Source organism: Carex rostrata, chromosome 19 (assembly GCF_964058835.1).
Source record: "Carex rostrata chromosome 19, lpCarRost1.2, whole genome shotgun sequence".
Lineage (NCBI taxonomy): Eukaryota > Viridiplantae > Streptophyta > Magnoliopsida > Poales > Cyperaceae > Carex > Carex rostrata.
Window position 1 is genome coordinate 3,092,601 of NC_135936.1, and position 27,276 is coordinate 3,119,876.

Below are 27,276 nucleotides of genomic sequence, written 5' to 3' on the forward strand. Positions count from 1 at the left end.
CTTGGGGGTGATGGGTTGGAGAGGATGGAGAGTGGGAATGGGTATTTATATGCAAAGTCGTGATGTTAGACTGTTAGTTGGGATCTTGATTTGACTCGTTATATTTTGACTGTGATCAATGTATGAATAAAATATAAGCGTATGATTTGAATAAGTTGCATTGAATGTTCAATGTTGAAAGAGTCTAAACAATAAAAGACTTTTTCTGGAGGAAACAAGGCATGTATCAAGGGCGAACTGAGATTCCTCGTATAATATTTTCAGTGGATATATAGATTTATAAGTTCGAAACTCGATTTTTTATTAAATATTAAATATTAAAAGTTTAAATAACTTTGACTTACTTTTTTTTTTTAATTTAAAACTACATAGGAGCCCATTTTTTTTGAAGATGGTAAGCCAATTCTTACTAAACATATGAACAACCAACCATCACAGTAGTTTGTGTTTTTATCATTTCCCAAAAATACGGTCAAACAATGGCATTCCTTAAGGTCAATGGTCGTTTCTGGGGAAAGATTGGTACCAACAAATTTACTGGAATTGTACATGATTAACTTAAGGATGAGGTGCAAGGTGCATGTTTCACCGTTTCAGAATACATGTTATATGACGGTAATGCTGTGTTTGATTTACATCTGTGGTAGTGCAGCAAGATGATACCATAGGCGTTTTTAGCAAGGTACGGAGTTAGTAGTAGTACGGCTCTAAATTTCTTTAGAGGCGGTGTCAAGTTTGTTTTTTTTTTTTTTTGGTTAAATTAGAAGGAACTTATTGTTGCTTCAACAGTTCAACTGATTATATACTATTAGTTTGAGGGATCAATAATTAATTGAAAGTAACTGATCATTTTTTGTGTTGGATCTTAATTAGTCAATTGCATATACCGGATGACCTTGCGTTTATTCTTTCTTTGTCCGCAGGTGTAAATAGTTATAGCACTTTAAATTAGCTCCTATGAAGAACTTGTCTCTGTAAAGTTGTTCTATTTTGTTTTGTTGTTGAGAAAACTGTGAAATTTAATTTTGATGATAAATATACAAATAATTTGTGCAATCTTAGTCTCTTTGTGAAAGTTGTCACAGATTACCAATGGCTCAATATAGCTAATTAAGTGAAGTAAAATACAAAGTGAGCAGTATAAACTCGACAAAAAAAAAATGCTCGGCATTCACAAAAGATGTCAAAAAGATCCAGCCAAGTTTTAAAACTGTAAAGTAACATGTACATACACCAACACTTTGAAGTTTGAACCAGCAATCAAATACTGAAACACAATATTTACAAATTTACACATTTTGAGCCAGGCCTCTGCTTCTATGGTTGTCGGCTCCTCGTGGACCGTTTTCTGAAATTTATCTCTTTCCATAGGCTTTATTTGCAAATTGCAATACAAATAAGTCTGCGTTCTGTCATGGTAAGTAAGATATGCACAGGTGTTGAATTTTAATAGAACCAATACTTGACATCGAAGCAATCAAACAACTGAACAGTACTATATTATAACAATATATGAAGTTTTATTAGCATTTGTAACATGTCGAAGTTCACAAGTTAAAAATAAGAATAGTTAACCAGACATTGAAGTAAAACGATTGAACCCCAACAGACTAGCTAGTTACTTCCGTTTATGGATCACGAGCTTGTGTGTGAATTTGCATGATGCACTTGGAGCTATATATCATACTTGTCACTTTAACTTGTAATACCAAAAAAAAGACATATTTGTCCTTTGTAGTTGGCACTGAATGGGGCCCAATAACAACGTCCGAATCATAGATTTCTCTTCCACAGTATATCACTAGTGTGGCAGTGAGATACTTTATAATTTTAGGTAAGTTTTCGTATCTTAATTAGGTCATGTTGGTTTATTATTAGATATTTAGATTATTGTAATAGACATGCAAAATACATACGTGTGAACCATTTTCCGTCGAAAAATTATAGGATAATTAATTCGAAATTCAGATAAAAAAATTATTTATAAATATTAAATGGTTAAATTGTTTGACTTCCATTCTTTACAAAATATATATGCTCCACGAGAATTAACTATATGAGAGTACAAATAACTTTTTAAAAAAATATATATAAATGCATATTCAATTAAGACAACTTTGGCTCGTAAAAGAAGTACAAGAAAACGCAAGTCATGCTGCTGTGACGTGGATTCTAAGTGAGAACAGAAACGAGTCACAGACAAAAACAAACATGTATATAGAGATCTCAATCACGATGACTTGTTACAGGGTTAAAGATTTCGAACTTGCCGCAGGGGATCCAACTGAATTAGAAATAAGAAAATAAGAATTATTGACATTATTGACATTTGACGAGTTCCCACTTCCCAGCAATGGACCAAGCCATTGCTAAGAATTGAATTTAACAAGTCTATTAACAAACTAGTACCCAGGAAATTTGACTTCAAAACCAGGTAAGTATTATAGTCCAATCAATTGGAACGACCTATCTTCAGGGGCAGAGTTAATGAATGGAGTGAATTTAACTCTATTTTTTAATTTTTTAATTTATATATAATTTACAGTAAATTGTTTTAAATATTATAAAATTAAAATTTATTTTCGACACAAAAATTTTATATGATTGACTCTCGTAATTTTAAAATCTGACTTCACCTTTGTCTATCTTTTATATATACACTTGGTTTCTTTCCCCTCACCAAATAAATTCACCAAAACTAAACTGAAAAATAAGAGTACGAGCCCCATATATATTTGTGCTTTCATGTAGTTATTTCATAACTTGCTTTGAAATTGATTTAATTTGTTTTAATAATTTAATATAAATTATTTGACATGCATTTGTTAATTTTGCTTGATTTATAAATTTTCTATATATTTATTCTAAAGCCTCGTTTGATTAAAATACTGTAATATTTTCCATGACTCCACTCGGTACATTTTTTTTTTCTATTCTTGTGCGAGCGTGTCTGCATATTATGCATTTGTGATACATAATAGAAGAGTTAGAACTCAGTTTTACAATTAAATTAATTGATTTTTCTAATTAGACTAATTTCTATCGTATATAATATAATAGTCTTAACATAAGCAACAATTAAAAATATATAGTCCAATTCCCGATTTTTTTATTTATATCCAAAATAAAATATAAATTTAAAAAACTAACCAACTAGCTAATGAAATTGCAATTTTTTCCCAAACCGGTTAACCATTAACCGGATTTGTGCATTTTCCTTTTTTTTTTTTTTTTGAAAACAGAAAATTTTTATTTATTTTCTTTTTTGTATTAAAATATTAGAAATGTTGAATATATTTCTTTGAAAATAGATGAAATACAATATAATTTGTTTTATTAGAAAGACTGCAACAAATAACCCGGATCAATATTTTTCAGATCGGATTTTTCACGGTTGTAAGAAAAATTAATATATTTCTTTATGTGTTATTGGAAAAAAAATAAAAATGCTTAGATTCCGAGTTATTGATCCCGGTTCAAAAGTCACTTCTAGGTAATCTAGAAAATATTATGATCTTTCTAGTACATTTAATTTATTAAAAGTTGTATCTATTTTGAGAATTATTTTTGAATAACAATCATTAAATAAATTAAAGTTTTTATTTTTTTTTCAAAATAGATACAACTTTTAATAAATTAAATCTATTAGAAAGATCATAATATTTTCTAGATTACTTAGAAGTGACTTTTGAACCGGGATCAATAACTCGGAATCTAAGCATTTTTATTTTTTTCCAATAACACATAAAGAAATATATTAATTTTTCTTACAGCCGCGAAAAATCCGATCTGAAAAATATTGATCCGGGTTATTTGTTGCAGTCTTTCTAATAAAACAAATTATATTGTATTCCATCTATTTTCAAATAAATATATTCAACATTTCTAATATTTTAATACAAAAAAAAAATTTCTGTTTAAAAAAAAAAACAAAAAAAAAAAAACAAAACCGGTGCACCATTAACCGAACATATACATATAAAATATTTTTGCTTTGAGCCAAATTGAGAACTCGGCACAACACTTTCTTTTCCTTTTGTTTTTTTTTCTTTTTTTAAAACAGAAAATTTTTATTTTTTTTATTTTTTGTATTAAAATATTAGAAATGTTGAATATATTTCTTTGAAAATAGATGAAATACAATATAATTTGATTTATTAGAAAGACTGCAACAAATACCCGGATCAATATTTTTCAGATCGGATTTTTCACGGCTGTAAGAAAAATTAATATATTTCTTTATGTATTATTGGAAAAAAATAAAAATGCTTAGATTCCGAGTTATTGATCCCGGTTCAAAAGTCACTTCTAAGTAATCTAGAAAATATTATGATCTTTCTAATAGATTTAATTTATTAAAAGTTGTATCTATTTTGAAAAAAAAATAAAAACTTTAATTTATTTAATGATTGTTATTCAAAAATAATTCTCAAAATAGATACAACTTTTAATAAATTAAATGTACTAGAAAGATCATAATATTTTCTAGATTACCTAGAAGTGACTTTTGAACCGGGATCAATAACTCGGAATCTAAGCATTTTTATTTTTTTTCAATAACACATAAAGAAATATATTAATTTTTCTTACAGCCGCGAAAAATCCGATCTGAAAAATATTGATCCGGGTTATTTGTTGGAGTCTTTCTAATAAAACAAATTATATTGTATTCTATCTATTTTCAAATAAATATATTCAACATTTCTAATATTTTAATACAAAAAATAAAAAAAATAAAAAATTTCTGTTTTAAAAAAAAAAAAAAAAATGCACAAATCCGGTTAACTATTAACCGGACTCAAATCAAATTTCCGGTTAATGGTTAACCGGACTATTTCAATGGATCCGGGAAACCAATAACCGGAAATTTGATTTGAGTCCGGTTAATGGTTAACCGGTTTGGGTAGTTTTGCAATTTCATTGGCTAGTTGGTTAGTTTTTTAAATTTATATTTTATTTTGGATATAAATAAAAAAATCGGGTCCAATTCGATCAAATAGTAATTTGAGTCAAAACATAACATGATCAGAATTGAGATGTTAATTTATTATTTCTATATATATACAAGTATTGTGCCATGCGTTCTAATGGAGACATATTATAAGAGAACAATATATATATATATATATATATATATATATATATATATATGATTTGGCTAATATGCTATGGGTAGCTAAGAGGCCTCCCGTGCTACGGCTCAATATTCGACTTTTCAAAATCCTAACGGTCGATCCGAACTGTTCATCTTGTTCTCCATATTAATATGTGTTTGGAGACCAAATTTTACATTTTTTGGAAATTTTTTACTATTTTTTTAGATTTATTGAATATCGTTGTTTTTTATGGTTCAGATTTGTCTGAAAAACAGCGATTTTCAATAAATCTAAAAAAATAGTAAAATTTTTCCAAAAAATATAAAATTTGGTCTCCAAGCACATATTAATATGGAGAACAAGATGAACGGTTCGGATCGACCGTTAGAATTTTGAAAAGTCAAATATTGAGCCGTAGCACGGGAGGCCTCTTAGCTACCCATAGCACCGTAGCCAAGTCCTATATATATATATATATATATGAGGAGGAGAGTTCAAATGCACCCACATTTTTGTGCAACCAAATGCATCCTATCTTTCAAATCCTTTTTCTCTGTTTTCAAAGTCCAAATAGTCAATCCGAACTGTTAGATGCGATCTATATATTAAGATGTGCTTGGAGAATAAATTTTATATTTTTTGGAATTTTTTTACTATTTATTAAACCACTTTGAAAATCGCTGATCCAATTGTCCAGAAAATGTAAAATCAACGATTTTCAAAGTAGTTTAATAAATAGTAAAAAAATTCAAAAAAATGTAAAATTTGGTCTCCAAGCACATCTTAATATATAGATCGCATCTAACAGTTCGGATTGACTATTCAGACTTTGAAAACGGAGAAAAAAGATTTGAAAGATAGGGTGCATTTGGGTGCACAAAAATTTGGGTGCATTTGAACCCTCCTCTCTCTCTCTCTCTCTCTCTCTATATATATATATATATAGGCTGTGGCTAATTTGCTGCCGGCAGCATTTCTGCCGGCGGTGCTGCCACTGTTTTTTCTATTTTTTGATGTTCAAACGACAAATCTAAATCGTTAGATGTTTAATCTATATTATAATCTACTTGGAGACCAAATTTTATATTTTTTGGAATTTTTTTACTATATATTAAGCTGGTTTGAAAACCGCTGATTTCAATGCTGCAGAAATTTACTGAAATCAGCGGTTTTCAAACCAGCTTAATATATAGTAAAAAAATTCAAAAAAATGTAAAATTTGGTCTCCAAGTAGATTATAATATAGATTAAACATCTAACGGTTTGGATTTGTTGTTTGGACATCACACGGCTAAATATAGCCCCGGCAGCACCTCTGCCGAAATGCTGCCAGCAGCAATTTAGACAGACCCTATATATATATATATATATATATGGAATATGCTAGCATGCTATGCATAGCATAGAACCCCTCAGTGCAACGGCTTGGATTTCGAGTTTTTAAAATCCTAACGGTCAATCCGAACCATTCATCTTGTTCTCCATATTAATAGGTGTTAGAAGACCAAATTTTACATTTTTTGAATTTTTTTTTACTATTTCTTTAGATTTATTGAAAATCGCTGTTTTCAGCAAATCTGGACCATAAGGAAACAACGATTTTCAATAAATCTAAAGAAATAGTAAAAAAAATTCAAAAAATGTAAAATTTGGTCTTCTAACACATATTAATATGGAGAACAAGATGAACGGTTCGGATTGACTGCTAGGATTTTGAAAACTCGAAATCCAAGCCGTTACACGGAGGGGTTCTATGCTATGCATAGCATGCTAACATATTCATATATATAAAGGCTAAGGTGCTATGGGTTGCATAGACACCTACGGTGCTACGGCTCAATATTCAAGTTTTCAAAATCCAAACGGTCGATCCGAACCGTTCATCTTGTTCTCCATATTAATATGTGTTTGGAGGCCAAATTTTATATTTTTTGGAAATTTTTTACTATTTTTTTAGATAGGTAGAAAATCAAATATCTGAATGGTGCAGAATTATTTAGATCAACTGATTTTCTACCTATCTAAAAAAATAGTAAAATTTTTTCAAAAAATGTAAAATTTGGTCTCCAGACACATATTAATATGGAGAACAAGATGAACGGTTTGGATCGACCGTTTGGATTTTGAAAACTCGAATATTGAGCCGTAGCATTGTAGGTCTTTGTGCAACCCATAGCACCTTAGCCTTACCATATATATATAAATATAGATGAGCTACGGTGAGTTGAGAAGTAAAGCGACCATTTTACTTCACGCTCATATTTTGCATTTTTAAAGTTCAAAATGTCGATCTGAACCGTTCATCTTGTTCTCCATATTGAAATGTGCTTGGAGACCAAATTTTACATTTTTTGGAATTTTTTTACTATTTATTAAGCAATTTTGAAAGTCACTGATCTGATGGTCCAGAAAATTTTACTGTTTTTCATTGTTCACAGCAAAACAACAATTTTAAAAAATGCTTAATAAATAGTAAAAAAATTCCAAAAAATGTAAAATTTGGTCTCCAAGCACATTTCAAACAGCAATTTGGACTACTATCGTTGGGTATTGGGCATGTCCGGTTGGCACGGCTTCTGGGATGAGCATGGACGTGCAGTTCTTCCCCAGGTATGGCATTTTATATTTTATGTCAAATTAGTTACACTTTTCTCCTTCGGTAAAGTAAGTTAGGTAAAATTTATTAAATTATTGGTATCTTTGCAGGGTCCTGCCTACATGCCGACACCGGCTGAGCACCAGGCTGGGTCTCCGGAGATCCAGCCTATGCGAGAGTCTCCGGAGATCCACCCTACACAGGATGAGAGCTTGACTTTCAGCCTTGCAGATTTTGTTCCAAAGTATCAGTTGGACACAGCCGCCTCCCCGACACCGCGCCAGCCGTATCCGGAGATGTCTCGTGATTGGGAGGCCTCTGGTAGCGGGACTTAGCCTGACTATGGTTCCCAGCTTGCGGCATCCTTGTTCCATACCCCCCCGCCACCGCCATCTACCCACACCGCCGATGATCCATGGGGTACAGCACTCATGATGAGCAGAGAGGCTGAGCCCATGGAGGATATCACACCAGCTCGCGTGGCACAGGAAGGAGAAGTACAGTGGAATGATTGGCATCAGGCTCGGGTTTTCACCAGAGAGAACAGGGGCCAACCAGCTAACCGATATACACCTTCGCAGTATCGTTGAGCACTTAGTTTTTTTTGTTTTATTTTTAGTTAGTTTTATTATGTTTTAGAGCTCGTGGGTTTTTTTTATAGTTTTATTATGTAGTGTTTTATATTTTATTATGTTTTATGTTTGTGTTTTTAGTTAGCTTATTATGTTTTATATTTTAGTTAGCTTATTATGTTTTATGTTTTATTATGTTTTAGTTTTAGTTTTGGGTTGAACTATGTTTTATGATAGTATTCGTACAATAAAAAAATATTAAACAATTTTGAAAAAAAAAACACTAAAAAAATAAGAACACAAAATACTTCAAAAATAACACTAAAATAAAATAGTACAACAACAAAAATAAGAACAAAAAAACACTAATAAAAATAACTACAAAGTTAAACCCCGGAAGAAAAATTTATCGGTTGGGGCTATTTTTGCAAGCTTATATCTCACGTTTTGTTCAGAGATTCTGAATAAAACTTGGCAGTGCTATTCTAGGATGTTGATACTGTATGTCGGTAAATTTTCATGATTTTTGGAGATGTTTTGCTAAGGAAACCAGAGGTGCAAAGTTGGACCCCGGAAGAAACATTCATCGGTTGGGGCTATTTTTGCGAACTTATATCTCACGTTTTGTTCAGAAATTCTGCATGAAACTTGGCAGTGCTGTTTTAGGATGTCGAGACTATATGTCAGTAAATTTTCATGATTTTTGGAGATGTTTTGCTAAGAAAACCAGAGGTGCAAACTTGGACCCTGGAAGAAACATTCATCGGTTGGGGCTATTTTTGCGAGTTTATATCTCACGTTTTGTTCAGAAATTCTGCATGAAACTTGGCAGTGCTATTCTAGGATGTCGAGATTATATGTCGGTAAATTTTCATGATTTTTGGAGATTTTTTACCAAGGAAACCAGAAGTGCAAAGTTGGACCCCGGATGAAACATTAATCAGTTGGGGCTATTTTTACGAACTTATATCTCACGTTCTGTTCAGAGATTCTACATGAAACTTGGCAGTGCTGTTCTAGGATGTCGAGACTACATGTCGGTACATTTTCATGATTTTTGAAGCTGTTTTGCTAAGAAAATCAGAGGTACATTTTATTGCAAAAAATCTGAATATATAAAACAATTTGATTTGCAAAAAAAAAAAAAAAAAAAAATCCGGACCGCCGAATTTTGGGGCGGTTAGGAATTAAAATTCCGGACCGCTGAATTTTGAGGCGGTTTGGGCATTTTTAAAATTTTGTCCAAAATCTGGTTATTTTTAATTATTTATTTTTTGTTTTGGGTATTTTAAAAAAAATCGGAGTCTTTTCGGAACCATTTTGTTGCTATTTGAACAAAGATTTTTTTTTTTTTAATGTAATATTTCAATAAATTTGAAAAAGATATTTTTTTTTCAACTTTAACGGTTTAATTTTCTAAATTGGAGGCTGAGGATCGTTATAAAAAATAAGTGACACTGCACCAAAACATACAGGTTACTTGTCATAAGTTTAGGCTGTTTAGCTACCTGACACTAACTTCTCATGCTAAGATCAAATGAGTGTCAATTCATTATATATTAAAATAATTGCCATTTTTCCTTTACAATGGATATACTAATGGTCAAGAAAAGCAAAAAGTAAATAAATTTAAAACAATTTTCCGGCAAACTCCTTAAAATCCTGTGCTTCACATGAGGGACTAGCTAATGCTGCAAATTCCTTGAGATCAGACATGTTTCTGCCGAGTTGCAATGCTACCTTCGTTGCAAAGACCTCTCCATTTTCCCGCGAGTTAACATCCGGCTCACTCAAGTTGTGCTCGATCTCCTCTTGCAACCGCCGGTAAAACCCGGCACAGTTCCTAAGCAACTCAAAGATCATCCCCAACTGTGCACCATGTCCCAATGTGTTCACAACCGGTACTAAAGCTCCCCCGACGACTGAGACCACCGGGGCCCACGATCCACCGATTGGAGAACCCACTAGCCCGGTTGTGATTGCAGCTGTGGCAGCAATTACGGGTCCTGCCATGGCTAAACACTTGTTGATTCTTAAAACCAAATTGCCAATCTCGAGGTAATTAGCTTCATCTTTAGTCCTTAGCACATTTAGTAGACCTGTCATTGCCTCCTCCAACTCCTTGTTCCATCCATTTCCATCGATTTGATTTTGCAAATTTTGTTTCCGTTCATTTTCCTTTCGAGGCCACCAACATGTGGGCTCCACCTTCTCAGGGAACTTTTCCAGCATGCCGGGGAGCAAAGGCAGTGGATAAGCCTTGTCAAGGGCAAGCACCTTATCCATTGCCAAATTTACATCTCTTTTTGTGAAACGAGATTTTCTACTTAGCATTTGGTCGATCTCGCGCCCGAGTTGCTTCCACAGCCTAGTCGCGTTACGTTGTTCTTCAGCCAACTGAGATGGTTGTATCTTGTTAACTATGACCATCATGCCGGCTGCCGCTGAAAAAAGAAGCACAGATGAGAGCTTGAACGCGAGTAGGTGTGATGGTAGGGCCGCAGATATACCGGTCATGAGAGAGGCCGAGAGAGACAAAGAGTTGATAGAGTGGAGAAACAAGTGGTTCCAGTTATTTCTCTGTCTACCAATTATATCATGCATCTCTGCTCTGTCAGCTACGGCCTCGGCTATGGCCCGGAGCTTCTCAAGTGACAATGCGCTCTCTTTCGGGCTACGAGGTGACCTTCTTTTGGTGATTTCGGTGATGACAGTGTATTGTTGTTGGTTTAGGGTTAGATCCTCTAGCTTGATCATGGGCTCTCGATTTTGAATTGCAGCCGTTCTCCTTGGACTGAGATCAGAGGTACTGATACGGAGGTTCGCACGGCAAGAAATAGAACGGCGCTGACTCGAGTAAGATGTGGAGGGTAAACACAGGCCTTGGGTTCTCAAACTTGCCATCTTGCTTATAATTTCTTGACCTTTCCTTGTTAATTAGTTGGAGCTTAGTTTAATGGTGATTTTGATCTCTCTTTCTTCTCTTAATTTTCTTGGTGGTGATGGGTTGCAGAGAATGTAGAGTTGGAATGGGTATTTATATGCAAAGTCGTGATGTTAGACTGTTAGTTGGAATCTTTTGGTTGGGATCTTGATTTGACTCGTTATATGTTGACTGTGATCAATGTATGAATAAAATATAAGCGTATGATTTGAATAAGTTGCATTGAATGTTCAATGTTGAAAGAGTCTAAACAATAAAAGACTTTTTCTCGAGGAAACAAGCATGCATATGTATCAAGGACGAACTGAGATTCCTCTTATAATATTTTCAGTGGATAGATTTATAAGTTCGAAATTCGATTTTTTTTATTAAATATTAAAAGTTTAAATAACTTTGACTTTTTTCTTAAATTTAAAACTGCACATGAGGCCATTTTTTTGAAGATGGTAAGCCTTCGTACTAAACACATGAACACATGAACACATAAACAACCAACGAATTCACATCCCTCAGGTTAACGGACTGAGTACAATTGAATCAGACGGTCCGAAATTGTTCTATTTAACTTGGCACAAATAATACATCCCTATGTCATCCCGAGCAAGGACCGACTGAGATTAAATCTGGATCGTCCGTTTCAATTGTGTTGAGTCCGTTTCACAATATTTTCTGGATTACCTAGAAGTGACTTTTGAACCGGGATCAATAACTCAAAATCTAAGTATTTTTATTTTTTTTCCAATAACACATAAAGAAATATATTAATTTTTCTTACAGCCGCGAAAAACCCGACCTGAAAAATATTGATCCGGGTTATTTATTGCAATATTTATAATAAATCAAATTATATTGTATTTCATCTATTTTCAAAGAAATATATTCAACATTTCTAATATTTTAATAAAAAAAATAAAAAAATTGAGACCGTGGGAACCCTTATGGTTTTTGAAAAAAAAAAACCAATCATATTGGTTCCATAAAATTCGTTTTTATTAATTATGGTTTATGAAAAAAATTAGGGAGGATACGTACGGATCCACAACCAACCAAGCATCACAGTCGTTTTGAGTTTTTATCATTTCCTAAAAGTACGGTCAAACAATTACCTGAAATTTTTATTCATAAAATAAATAAAATATTAAAAATAAGAAAGGTTACTGGAGAATTTTAAAAATAAGAAGGCAGCGTTACGATTTGGAGTCTCTGGAACTTCAAATAATCACGCATCTCAATTAAAAAAAATAATAAAATATAAGTGGGACTGTAAATAAGAACAAATATGGGAAAAAAAATATTCCAAAACTGAGACTCCAAATAAGACAAGCAATTGCAAAAGATAATTTTTTTTTTCTAAAGTGAAACTCCAAATCCTACCAACGACCCGAATTATTTTTTTGTAAGTCCCGTTGCTATCTTTATCTTCCTCCAAAACGCTCCTTATTTCTTTACTCTGGCTGCTCCTCAAAACAACAACATGGCTGTCCTCAAAATGCTCCTTTTATTTTGAAATTACTCTGGCTGCTCCTCAAAACACTTCTTTTTATTTAGAAATGGTTTAAATAAAGGCCTATGTTAGGGTTTAGGGACTATGTTGATTTAAATTGCATATTTTTAGCATAATGCATTTAATACTTGAAGTTTTGGTAGGATTTGTTGAGATGGGTATAGATCAGGATATGATTTGGAGTCCCACTTTATAATTTTATTGTTTTTATTTTTTTTCAGTTGTTTGTCTTATTTGGAGTTCCACTTTTGGATTATTTTTTTTTTCGGATTTTGTTCTAATTTGGAGTCCCATTTTTTCTTCTTTTTTCTTTTTTTGGCATAAGATGCATGATTATTTGGAGTCCCGCTGGGACTTCAAATCGTAACACTGTCTTCTTATTTTTAGAATTCTCCATTAATCTTTCTTATTTTTAATATTTATTTATTTTATTTCTTATGAATAAAAATTTCGGAACAATGGCATTCCATACGGTCAATCAGTGCGGTCGTCTTTGGGGAAAGATTGTTACCACCAAATTTGCTGAAATTGTACATGATTAACTAAAGGATATGGTGCAGGGTGCATGTTTTAGGGGTAAATTCAGGATTTTCATTGGAGGGGGAGTAAAATATATCGAATCATATTTAAATAGCTAATTAGGTACTAGACAAAAAAATAATACTCTGACATCTAATTCTAGTTATCAATCTGATTTAAGAAATTTATTATAATTTTAACCCTAAGTTTAACTTAAATTACAATGAGGGGCAAAATTGGTCCCCTTGGCTCCAGTTGGTCCGCCCTACACATGTTTGTGGCTGAAAAAGTAAAATAAACATAAACAAATTCATGTAAATTAAGATAAATGTGAAGGAAATAAGTGGAGTTAGAAGAGGCAATGAAGTGCCTGAGAAATGTGCTAAAGATGAAAGATGAGTCAAACTATGTAGAATTGGGCAAATTGGTTTTGAGGGTTAACAAGGGTCAAGCTGTGTTAGGTCCTGTAATTGATGATTTAGCTGTTGTTGTGACCAAGTTTGTAGATTCTCTGATCAGTGGTTCATGGGCTCCAGTGGCATAAGTTGTCCGAGGTTCATTAGTGGGTTATTAGGAGGGTTTTTAACGCCTTTTTTTTTTCTTACCATTGGAGTGATTTTTCAATTTTGAACACACGCGAGCAAGGTGCACAATTAAGAATGATATTTGAGATATTTAGAAATTGTCCTAGACTTTACTAAAAGATTCAAGAGCACATCAAGTGCAATTTGAGGAAGCCACAAGTGGAGTTGTGATAAAATGGAGAGATCTTTGCAATGATGATGTCATTGCAACTCATTGCATCTCCATCATGCAAAACTGAGAATATAAAAAAATTACTAGCAAGTTATTCCAAAGCTGGATTAGTCATTAGTTTAGGTTTTTTTTGAGAGAAAAGAGAGATCCAGACCCTATTCTATATATTGATCATAAGTTCTCATAACTGAGAACTAAAATTAAAATATAAAAACTATTAAGCTCAATAGAATTAAACCTGAGTTCACAAATAAACAAGAAAAAAAAGATACAAGAAAACATAATTTAAAAGTAACAAGACTCCGTGCTCAGTAGACTACTCCCTCGTATCATCAATTTGTAACTAATGTCTCGGTATCCTCCATGTGTAATTCCATTGGTCATGTACCTTCTTCAGTATGTACCATGTTTTCTTCATTTCTGAAAATTATGGTACATCTCTCTCTCCAAAGTATGAACCATATAATTAGTGTAAATAATTTCTCTTTTATTGTGTAATTACTAGCGAGGATCATTGTGATTGTGTTGGTACCGAGTCCTCTTACCCGGTAAGCATTCGATACATATAAATGTAGTTGTACCGTAATCTAACAATCTCTCACCAAGTGCTATATCGTTCGTGGGTTTGTGTTTAAATGCCTGGTATTCGAATTTAACATAAAAAATGCCGGTTGATGTCCATTTTCATACATATCGGTTCTTTTCATTTGTTAGCCCTATCTGCAATTTCACCATCTCTTCTATGTTTTTGTTCACTTTTTCCATAGCTGATACTAACAATTCATATATTAAGATTTCAACTATTCCTCCCAGTCACCATCGTGTGCAGAGTGTCATGGCGTTGTGTGGTGAATGTGAAAAGGGTTGTAAATCTGTCATGTAACACGCCCAATCTCCAATAATGCATCCAAAGCCTGATCCTTTGCCCATTTTCCACCGTTCTCTTTATTTATATGCTTTAAAACTATTGAAGGATTGCTGAATCGAACAAATGTGTGTGAGGCAGCATTCGTTGCATTTTGTCCCTGATGTGCCAGCATATGTCTTATCAGGTTGGTTTGTGTGCTGTCTCATTTCCAAAACAATTTCAAGATGGCCTGTTGAGTGTTCTTAGATCCAAAAACACCCAGTCTTTCCAATTTCTTGGGTTAATTTGCACACCACTGATCAATTTTCAAAGTTTATCTTCTCATTAGTTTAGTGTATTTATATAATCTTTCTAGTATATCTTAGTCTTTTGTAGATAGAAATTGATAATGATCTATACATCCATTATTTAATATCATTAGAGAAATGCAAGCTACTTGACTTTTATTGAGAACATAAAGTTGCATAATATTTGTGGTGTTAAATGTTAATTTGTTACTATCATTTGGAAAATTTTCCATAATGTATATGCATGCAAATTAAAGATTTATGCAAATATCATTTTTTTTTTTGAATTTTATTGAAAAATAAAGTAGGAATAAAGAACCACTTGTGGAAGAAATCGGATATGAAACCGAAGTAGAAAATGAACTTAATAATGATAAAAGAACCGATCAATTAGAGGAAGCTGATGAACCATACTGAACAGCCTGGTTTTCGCGAGGATAACAATAATGAATTCGCGAGAGTCTTCAAATAGCCTCACGATAAGAGTAACCTCGTAATAGGTTTTGAAATATCCTCGCGATAAGGTTAAAATAGCCTCGCGAATACTATGTGGGACCAGCGATCTATGTTGGCACTGTTATGTCCTTCATGTTTGTGCATATGTGCACGGGAATAAGATAGCTAGCTGCAGATCTTATTTTCCACTTTACCCAATTAAAAATATTGCTAATTAAACTGAAATCTAACAAATTAATTACCACAGTTTCTTGAAAAATAATATATTACAGACTAAAATTTTAATGATTGATAAATAGTTAAATATAAATGAAATAATTTATAATGAATAATTTCAGGCTTAATTAATTCAAGCATAAATATTAATTGAGTTCTACAATTGCATAGCAATTAGTGTCACAATTTGTACCAAATACAATCACATTATGTTTAATGCATTTTAACAAGCACAAATATAGATTTAAGTAAAATATGGAATTAAAGGAGTAGCTAGAAATAAAAAAAACTGGAAACGAATTAAGTCCATAATTAAGCTATATGTTTACCGAAATAAAAATACAATACTAGTATGACAATATTCATTTGCGCTCGAAGTCCAGATGTTTGTAAACTTTATTGTCATCACCTATAGGATTAGATTATAACAAAAATGATATGTTAGCATTTAATTTTGGTTTCACGTAGTATGCCACGAAGTATATAATGCAAGAAAATAAGTCTTTATGATTTTTTTTTAGTGTCCAACATATAGTCTACTGTTAGGACTTTCTAGACACAAGAACTCCCAGCAAATAATGAATCATTTACCTTTACGCTTGCTCATTCAACCTGAAACTCTTAATTTGATGTAAAATATTTCTGCTTCTACCAATTTTTTCTGGTAATAGAATAAGACGGCTTGCTTCTAGTATCGACACTTGAGATCCCTTACTAACTACTAAGATCCAAGCCAGTAGACCAATACTTTTATGATCAATATTATGATTTTTAGTCAACTGGTACATATATAGATCCTAATAAGTGCTAAATGTACCAATCTCAACTACACATTTGTATCGATAAAAGGAAATGTTATTTAGTGAGAATTATTGCACTTGAAATTAATAAAGTCAAATCGAATTATCATATGTAATTAAATGATGTTGAAATTAAATGATGAATACACATACCATCTGTATGGTTCATCAGCTTCCTCTAATTGATCAGTTCCTTTATCATTATTAAGTTCATTTTCTACTTCGGTTTCATACCCGGTCTCATCATCTCTTACTGTGGATTGGACACGTGAGGTTAATTTTGCGAGTTCTCCCTGGTCCACTGCTTCTATAATGCCTTGATCTACCAAAATAGTATGTATATCTAACTCCTCTCCACCCGTAACTTCATAATCACAACCCAGCCACTGTTCCTGAAAAATGTCGAGGTCTGAGTCAGTTCTAACCATTTGATGATCCCAGTTTGGTTTGCATCCTATCTTTATCGCCACCATCCACTCACTTAGGACCTATGTATTTGACCTCAACAAGGTCATGTTTCTTGTCAACCCTTACTCCACTTATTGGATCAAACCAATAACATTTAAAGAGCACAATCTTATCGAATCCTTCGTAAATTAGCTCAACTATATCTTTTATAACTCCGTAGTACTCTCTATCCTTTGCAACGATGCATACCCCGCTGCTATGAGTTGCTTTGCGCAAGGCATATTCATGTGTGTGAAATCTTATACCATTGATGTTATATGCCTTGTAAGAGGTGTTATCTCTAAATTTTGGTCCGAAACACAAGTCCATGATGAAAAAAAATCTAAGGAATTGGAATCCACCTTATAAGTCCATGATGAATCAAGCGATGATCCAGCGCAAACAACTCGGCCAATTACATGTAATGACATTGATAACATAGAGTTTCATGATGAGAAATCCTCCAATGTTTTGGTATTTCTTTTAAATTTAAGATTCATTTGAAACTATCAAAGCAAGTAAAGATTGCATAGGGTTTGATAACTCTTATGTCGTAATTATCATTTTTCAACTTTAAATACATAAAAACTATCTCGGGCTACGAAATAATTCGGAATATGTTAGTGTACCCGATGACCTTCTATTTCAACAAGTCAGCGGACCAATCTCTCATCATAAACCTTATAGATTAGGCAACACATCTATGAAGTAAAGAAAGTTAACACTTCGTAGTAGATCAACCATATATGTTGGGCCAGATAGTTCTAGCAATACTAGAGATATGGAAAAAATGTATAGCAACGAAGATGTTGATGAAATTGTTAGAGCTGCTACTTTGGCTTCTAACATGGACATCGAAAAGGAGTTGGCTAGCATGAATAAAGAGATAATGAATAGAGTAGCAACCGAGATCAATCAATTCTGTAAGACAACGGGCATTCCACGAAATTCTTTATCGGTATGTACTATGTTTTCGCTAATTACAATGTGTTTATTAATGACAATGTACATGCTAAATGTTATGACTCAGTTGTTCATTAGTAACAAATATTTAGATAGATGACAACGTCTCTAAACCACGCTTATTTATTTCTACATATTTTAGGAGGATGCAAGCATGTCTCATCCGACCGATCATGTTGATCCGGCCTAGAATGCCGATAATGCCAACAATGAGTTCTTTAATAATAAAAGTTGCTATTATGGTAACAACCAAAACAATTGGTACCTATGTTGCATGGATACGGATACGGGTATCGTATCGGATACGATACGATACGGATACGGCGATACGTGAATTTTCAAAAATCATGGATACGATACGACCACTAAATATATTTTATTTTAATTATTTTGATGATATAACACTTGTATATATAATTAAATATAAAAAATAAACTCAAGTATAATATAAATATCAAATTTAGTAGGTTAATACAACAAAAGTAAGATGGTGCAGCGGGAATGTCACATGTCACTTATTCTGTAGATCTTGGGTTCGATTCTTGTTTGCTGCTAAAAAAAAATTTTACCTTGCGCGGTGCACAAGACCGTGTCTATGTGTGGTGCAGGATGGAGTTTGGGCGGTATTAGTCCGTATCAAAGCTGTATCAACCCGTTTCAGTTTCGTATCGGTGCTGTATCAAATAGTTAGAGATACGCTACATCATCCGATACGCCAGCTGGCGTATCCAGTACGTATCAGGCCCGTATCGTACCCATATTCGTATCCGATATGCACCCGATACGGATACGGGGCCTAGTTTAAGGTATCGGAGTAACATAGATTGGTACTGATGGGGCTACAATTGGATACTACTTTTGTTGTTGAACTATTGCCTTTAATTTGCTGTTGAACTATTGCCTTTTAATTTGCTGTTGAATCACACATGTTGAACTATTTAAATATGTCTTAATAGTAGTCCAACTGAGTAACCACGATAATAATCAGACTATTACTGTGGACTGAATAACAACGAGAATAATTAGACTATTACTATGGACTATTCAATGGTATCAGTACAACTAACCACGATAATAATCAGACTATTACTGTGGACTATTTAATGGTATCAGTACAGCACAATGCATGTCAATACAGATTATTGCCGTGGACTAATCAATGGTAAAAGTATAACACAATTCCAGATTGCAAACATCGCCACGTGGCAAGCATATTTTTTCCGAGAAGCAAACCTTGCAGATACTTTTCCCCTTAACCTCGCTAAAACTATTAGCGAGGATACGTACCATTAGCGACGGCTGTTTTTAAGATGATACTTTTTGCAAGGAGCTATTCTCGCGAATAGTTTTTTGAGAGGAATTAGCCTCGCGATTGTCAAAAAACTAACCTCGTGAAAACCCAGCTGTTCTTGTGGTGATTTATGATAAAATAGCATTTGCCGTATATTAATTTTTTTTACAGGTAGGTTATAATGTGTATTTATAGAGTGAGTCTATCGTACTATGCATATTACGATTTGGCACCGTGCTACGGCTCTATATTTGAGTTTTCAAATCCTAACGGTCGATCCGAACCATTCATATTGTTCTCCATATTAATATGTGTTTGGAGACCAAATTTTACATTTTTTGAAATTTTTTTACTGTTTTTTTAGATTTATTGGAAATCACTGTTTTTGGATGGTCCAGAATTTTCAGATCAAGTGATTTTCTAAATATCTAAAAAAATAGTAAAAAAATTTCAAAAAATGTAAAATTTGGTCTCCAAACACATATTAATATGGAGAACAAGATGAACGGTTCGGATCGACCGTTAGAATTGAAAACTCGAATATAGAGCCGTAGCACGGTAACAACCCGTGATATGCATAGTACCATAGACTCACTCGTATTTATATACAAAATCTCTAACGGTAACTTTCTAATAGTAACTTGAAAAAAGTAAGTGGTTGAGCTCCCACTTTTTATTTTAATCCCCAATTTAATCTAAATTTTATTTCTCCACATTTTTTTCCTTCGTCTAAGTAATTTCTGAATTAACATTAGATAAGGCGGCGAGTTCAGTAATCTCTAAGTAGTAATGAAAATTTTCTACTATTATTCCCTGTAAAACTCGATTGTACTCGAAAATAGTAGTATTAGGTGTTGTTATATATACTTTCATAACTGCATCACAAATCTAGCAATCATAAATTATTTACCAGTTCATCATTATATTGAAAGAACCGCACTAAATTTGATAGAGTGTGCAATGAAAATTCTTCAAAAAAAATTTAATATTTGCAAAACGACATTATACAAGTAATACATTTTAGTTCATAAAAAAATGATAATAAAAGAAAGTGTACGGTGAAATAAATTTAGTTTTCACTCGAATACAATATTTTACCTTAGCATACAATTTAGAATAATAACAATATTAGTAACAAATATTATAATTTGGTCTCATTATAAAAGTAATTCGAGGAATGATAGTCCTTACGAATAATAATTGCAAAACTACAAACAATTTGAGGGTCCACTTTAAAAAAAATATCGACATATTAATCATGCATGGCCGCAACTAAGAAAGGTTGGCTATACAAAGCACACCATAAAAATATCGTCTATTAGTTAAGAGCTATTCCCCCTAATTTCACTTGCCAGATTTTCCCCTTAAGAAAATTACTAATTTATGTACAGTTCTGGGATGGGGTGGCTTCACAGATTGGATGCAGACTCATGCACTCACCCGAATCGTTATATAGAATTCCATATTTATTAAACAGGGGTAGAACAAAAAAATCTTGATAAAGAGAGTTAAAACTTAAAATGTACAAATTGTGATTGGTGGGAATTGAATCCAAGTTCTCCCCATCAGTACAAAATAAGCTCTAACAACTAGACTACAAGCAAATATGTGATATTTATGAGGGGGCCAGCTCTATATAAAATGTTCTCAAAATATAAATTTTAATTAAATCTTAATAAACATAACTAAAATTTTAAAATCATAGAGGCGGCTGTTGGATTTATTAAATAATACGCCCGTTATGGGAAACCCAAATCCAATATCCGACCCGTTATGAATAGATGCCAACCCTTTATGAAGAGGTGCAGACCCTTTATGAATAGGTGCACTGGTTTTATATAAACCATACATATCATTTTCTCTCTGGCTCTCTAATAAAAAAAAAAAATCCGAAAATAGAGACTGTTAAGAAAGAGAGAAAAACACTCTGTTAATATAAGAAGGTTTTAGGTCGTGGAAAACGCAAGGCTTCCGACCGGCTTCGGTTTGTGATTTCTTGCAGAACCAGTGATACTGCTACACTCGCAAGATTCGCTTCCGCACGAAGATTAACGGAGTATTTTGTAAGTTATATCCGTTAATTAACAGCAGCTTAGCCACCTTTTGAATGGCTTTAGATTTGCCCCTGTTTATTAATTTGGTTAAAGGAAAATACATAGAAAATAACTCTTATCCAATATCCTTAGTCCCTTAATAAGTTTAAGGAATTTTTTTTTATCCTATCCATACACGTATCCGATAAACTAATAAAAAATAAACTACTCATATCCACCTAATTATCGAACACGATATAAATTGGATACATGGTTTTTAGGATATCATCCACATACCTTGGTCTATGTCTTATTGTCGATTTAGCAACTATTGCGACCGGGTTTATGGTTTCTTCAATTGTCGATTCATGGGCTCCATTGGCATTGATGGTTGAAGGTGCATTAATAATTAGTGGCGGTTTTGAACACAGTCGAGCTCGGAGCGCAATTGGGAATGATATTTAAGATATTATAAGGAATTGTCGCAGGCCTTACCAAAAAATTCAAGAGGAGATTGAGTGCAATTTGAGGGAGCCGCGTGTTGATTTGCAAGAAAATGAAGATGCCTTCGCACCACCATCAGAGCAGATCTTAGTGTATTCCAAAAGATGCTTAACCACGCTATTAATTTTAATTTTTTTAATTATATATTATAATTGAATTTTTTTACTCAAGTTTTTATATACTTCATCCCCTTATAAAATATAAAAATGATTATTTGTAGCTCATTATAGTTCTGAAAAACATGAATTCAAATCCCACCTGTTACATTATATATATTTTTTTAAATTTATGTTCTAGTCACTTCTATTTAAATTTTCTAATTCTGCTTCCGACTGCAACTCGGAAGAAATGTGTCAGATTGAATGATTTTGCGGTGTTCGCATCTCCATGGTTTAAAGTTGAAGATGCTATAAGAAGTTTGCTAGCAATTACTTATTCTAAACCACTGATTAACCATTAGTTACTTTAATTAGTTTGTTTATATGATCTTTAATTTAGCTATATCTCTTAGTCTTTCGTAGATATAAACTGATAATCTGTTCATCCTTTGTTAAATTTCACTAGGGAAAATGACAGCTAGTTGATTCTTAATGAGAAGATACAGTTGCATAATATGTGTGGTGGTTATATGCTAATTGTGTTTCATTTGGAAATTTTCAAGAATGTATAAATGAGGCCAGTACGAATGACTCTACAATTTTTCTCAAATATCATATAATTTTTTTTTTCAATTAAGTTGTTTCCGAGAACTAATTTTTGAGATAGTAATTAAAACAATATAAAATCACTACTTTTTATAATGAATTGTAGATTCAAAATTCAAAAAAATAAAAAATCGTCATGTTCTATTAAAAAAAAATGACTTTTATTCTTTCTCAAAAAATTAAGTCGTTCACTCTTTTCAAAATTATGAATTCTATTCGTTAAATTTTTTTATGCTGTAATCATGGACTATTCAAAGTATTTGAATTGATTCAATTGTTATACCAAGACCATTATCTCGGAATTGTTGAATTGTAGATTTGCGATGTATGTTCTTGCTCAAAAAGTAAATGACCCGTGTTAATTAATACTAGCAAGATTTTCGGAACCATCATTTTGTTGCTATTTCAACAAAGCTTTTTTATATTGAATATTTTCAACAAAATTGAAAAGGGGTTTTTACAACTGTAATGGTTAAATTTTCTTAATTGGAGGCTTAGATTTTGACTATAAAAAATCAGTGCACAACACCAAATTATACAGATTTAAATGCAAAATGATTGGTTTCAAGACACATAACTTCTCATACTAAGAATCTAAGATCAACTGAGGGTCAATTCAAGTTGTTACAATTAATTGTCATTTTTCCTTTACAATGGATCTACTAATGGTCAAGAAAAGTAAATAAAACAAATTAGGTTAAAACAGTTTCCCGGCAAACTCCTTAAAATCCTGGGCTTTGCAGGAGGGACAAGCAAATGCTGCAAATTCCTTGAGATCAGACATGTTTCTCCCGAGTTGCAATGCTACCTTCGTTGCAAAGATTTCTCCATTTTCCCTCGAGTTAACATCCGGCTCACTCAAGTTGTGCTCGATCTCCTCTTGCAACCGCAAGTAAAACCCGGCACAGTTCCTAAGCAACTCAAAGATCATCCCCAACTGTGCACCATGTCCCAATGTGTTCACAACCGGTACTAAAGCTCCCCCGATGACTGAGACCACCGGGGCCCACGATCCACCGATTGGAGAACCCACTAGCCCGGTTGTGATTGCAGCTGTGGCAGCAATTACGGGTCCTGCCATGGCTAAACACTTGTTGATTCTTAAAACCAAATTGCCAATCTCGAGGTAATTAGCTTCATCTTTAGTCCTTAGCACATTTAGTAGACCTGTCATTGCCTCCTCCAACTCCTTGCTCCATCCATTTCCATCGATTTGATTTTGCAAATTTTGTTTCCGTTCATTTTCCTTTCGAGGCCACCAACATGTGGGTTCCACCTTCTCAGGGAACTTCTCCAGCATGCCGGGGAGCAAAGGCAGTGGGTAAGCCTTGTCAAGCGCAAGCACCTTATCCATCGCCGAATTTACATCTCGTTTTGAGAAACGAGATTTTGTACTTAGCATTTGGCCGATCTCGCGCCCGAGTTGTTTCCACAGCCTAGTCGCGTTACGTTGTTCTTCAGCCAACTGAGATGGTTGTATCTTGTTAACTATGACCATCATGCCGGCTGCGGCTGAAAAAAGAAGCACAGATGAGAGCTTGAACGCGAGTAGGTGTGATGGTAGGGCTGCAGATACACCGGTCATGAGAGAGGCGGAGAGAGACAAAGAGTTGATAGAGTGGAGAAACAAATGGTTCCAGTTATTTCTCTGTCTACCAATTATATCATGCATCTCTGCTCTGTCAGCTACGGCCTCGGCTATGGCCCGGAGCTTCTCAAGTGACAATGCGCTCTCTTTCGGGCTACGAGGTGACCTTCTTTTGGTGATTTCGGTGATGACAGTGTATTGTTGTTGGTTTAGGGTTAGATCCTCTAGCTTGATCATGGGCTCTCGATTTTGAATTGCAGCCGTTCTCCTTGGACTGAGATCAGAGGTACTGATACGGAGGTTCGCACGGCAAGAAATAGAACGGCGCTGACTCGAGTAAGATGTGGAGGGTAAACAGAGGCCTTGGGTTCTCAAACTTGCCATATTGCTCATAATTTCTTGACCTTTCCTTGTGAATTAGTTGGAGCTTAGTTTAATGGTGATTTTGATCTCTCTTTCTTCTCTTAATTTTCTTGGTGGTGATGGGTTGGAGAGGATGGAGAGTGGGAATGGGTATTTATATGCAAAGTCGTGATGTTAGACTGTTAATTAGTTGGAATCTTTTGGTTGGGATCTTGATTTGACTCGTTATATGTTGACTGTGATCAATGTATGAATAAAATATAAGCGTATGATTTGAATAAGTTGCATTGAATGTTCAATGTTGAAAGAGTCTAAACAATAAAAGACTTTTTCTCGAGGAAACAAGGCATGTATCAAGGGCGAACTGAGATTCCTCGTATAATATTTTCAGTGGATAGATTTATAAGTTCGAAACTCGATTTTTTATTAAATATTAAATATTAAAAGTTTAAATAACTTTGACTTACTTTTTATTTTTTAATTTAAAACTGCATAGGAGCCCATTTTTTTTGAAGATGGTAATCCAATTCTTACTAAAGACATGAACAACCAACCATCACAGTAGTTTGTGTTTTTATCATTTCCCAAAAGTACGGTCAAACAATGGCATTCCATACGGTCAATGGTCGTTTTTGGGGTAAGATTGGTACCACCAAATTTACTGGAATTGTACATTATTAATTAACTTAAGGATGAGGTGCAAGGTGCATGTTTCACCGTTTCAGAATACATGTTATAAGGCGGTAATGCTGTGTTTGATTTACATCTGTGGTAGTGCAGCAAGATGATACCATAGGCATTTTTAGCAAGGTACGGAGTTAGTAGTAGTACGGCTCTAAATTTCTTTAGAGGCGCTGTCAAGTTTTTTTTTTTTGTTAAATTAGAAGGAACTTATTGTTGCTTCAACAGTTCAACTGATTATATACTATTAGTTTGTGGGATCAATAATTAATTGAAAGTAACTGATCATTTTTTGTGGAGTTAGGCTGGGGTGCTATGGATAGCATAGTGGCCTCCCGTGCTACGGCTCAATATTCGAGTTTTCAAAATCTAAATGGTCGATCCGAACTGTTCATCTTATTCTCCATATTAATATCTGCTTGGAGACCAAATTTTATAATTTTCTGAATTTTTTTACTATTTATTAAGCCACTTTGAAAATCGCTAATCCAACGGTTTTACTGTTTTGTGCAGCCACCGTTGGATCAACAATTTTGTAAAATACTTAATAAATAGTAAAGAAATTCAGAAAAATGTAAAATTTGGTCTCCAAGCATATTTTAATATGGAGAATAAGATGAACGGTTCGGATCGACCGTTTGGATTTTGAAAACTCGAATATTGAGCCGTAGCATAGAGGCCTCTATGCTATCCATAGCACCCCAGCCTAACTCTTTTTTGTGTTGGATCTTAATTAGTCAATTGCATATACCGGATGACCTTGCGTTTATTCTTTCTTTGTCCGCAGGTGTAAATAGTTATAGCACTTTAAATTAGCTCCTATGAAGAACTTGTCTCTGTAAAGTTGTTCTATTTTGTTTTGTTGTTGAGAAAACTGTGAAGTTTAATTTTGATGATAAATATACAAATAATTTGTGCAATCTTAGTCTCTTTGTGAAAGTTGGCAGAGATTGCCAATGGCACAATATAGCTAATAATTAAGTGAAGTAAAATACAAAGTGAGCAGTATAAACTCGACAAAAAAAAAAAAAAAAGCTCGGGGTTTACAAAAGATGTCAAAAAGACCTAGCCAAGTTTTAAAACTGTAAAGTAACATGTACATACACCAACACTTTGAAGTTTGAACCAGCAATCAAATACTGAAACACAATATTTACAAATTTACACATTTTGAGCCAGGCCTCTGCTTCTATGGTTGTCGGCTCCTCGTGGACCGTTTTCTGGAATTTATCTCTTTCCATAGGCTTTATTTGCAAATTGCAATACAAATAAGTCTGCATTCTGTCATGGCAAGTAAGATATGCACAGGTGTTGAATTTTAATAGAACCAATACTTGACATCGAAGCAATCAAACAACTGGACAGTACTATATTATAACAATATATGAAGTAATATTAGCATTTGTAACATGTCGAAGTTCACAAGTTAAAAATAAGAATAGTTAACCAGACATTGAAGTAAAACGATTGAACCGCAACAGACTAGCTAGTTACTTCCGTTTATGGATCACGAGCTTGTGTGTGAATTTGCATGATGCACTTGGAGCTATATATCATACTTGTCACTTGAACTTGTAATACCAAAAAAAATACATATTTGTCCTTTGTAGTTGGCACTGAATGGGGCCCAATAACAACGTCCGAATCATAGATTTCTCTTCCACAGTATATCACTAGTGTGGCAGTGAGATACTTTATAATTTTAGGCAAGTTTTCCTATCTTAATTAAGTCATGTTGGTTTATTATTAGATATTTAGATTATTGTAATAGACATGCAAAATACATACGTGTGAACCATTTTCCGTCGAAAAATTACAGGATAATTAATTCGAAATTCAGATAAAAAAATTCTTTATAAATATTAAATGGTTAAATTGTTTGACTTCCATTCTTTACAAAATATATATGCTCCACGAGAATTAACTATATGAGAGTACAAATAACTTTTTAAAAAAATATATATAAATGCAGGGTAAAACTAATATACACTTAAGTGTACCGTACTCTTAAGTTTAGGCCGTTCGATTTCTTTAAAAGTCGTGCTATCACGACTTTTAAAGAATCTGCACGACTTTCAAAGAAATCGA

The 27,276-nt window shown here is 33.4% G+C and overlaps 2 pseudogenes across 1 annotated transcript; both read right to left on the reverse strand.

Annotated features, from left to right (window-relative positions):
* Window positions 1-9,776: 9,776 nt before the first annotated feature.
* LOC144571859 (putative F-box protein At4g22030 pseudogene) lies at window positions 9,777-11,183 on the reverse strand (annotated as a pseudogene).
* Window positions 11,184-23,161: 11,978 nt separating this feature from the next.
* On the reverse strand, window positions 23,162-24,633 carry LOC144571860 (putative F-box protein At4g22030 pseudogene; annotated as a pseudogene). The gene has a single exon (XR_013517601.1). The product of XR_013517601.1 is annotated as a putative F-box protein At4g22030 pseudogene (transcript).
* Between the last annotated feature and the right edge of the window lie 2,643 nt (window positions 24,634-27,276).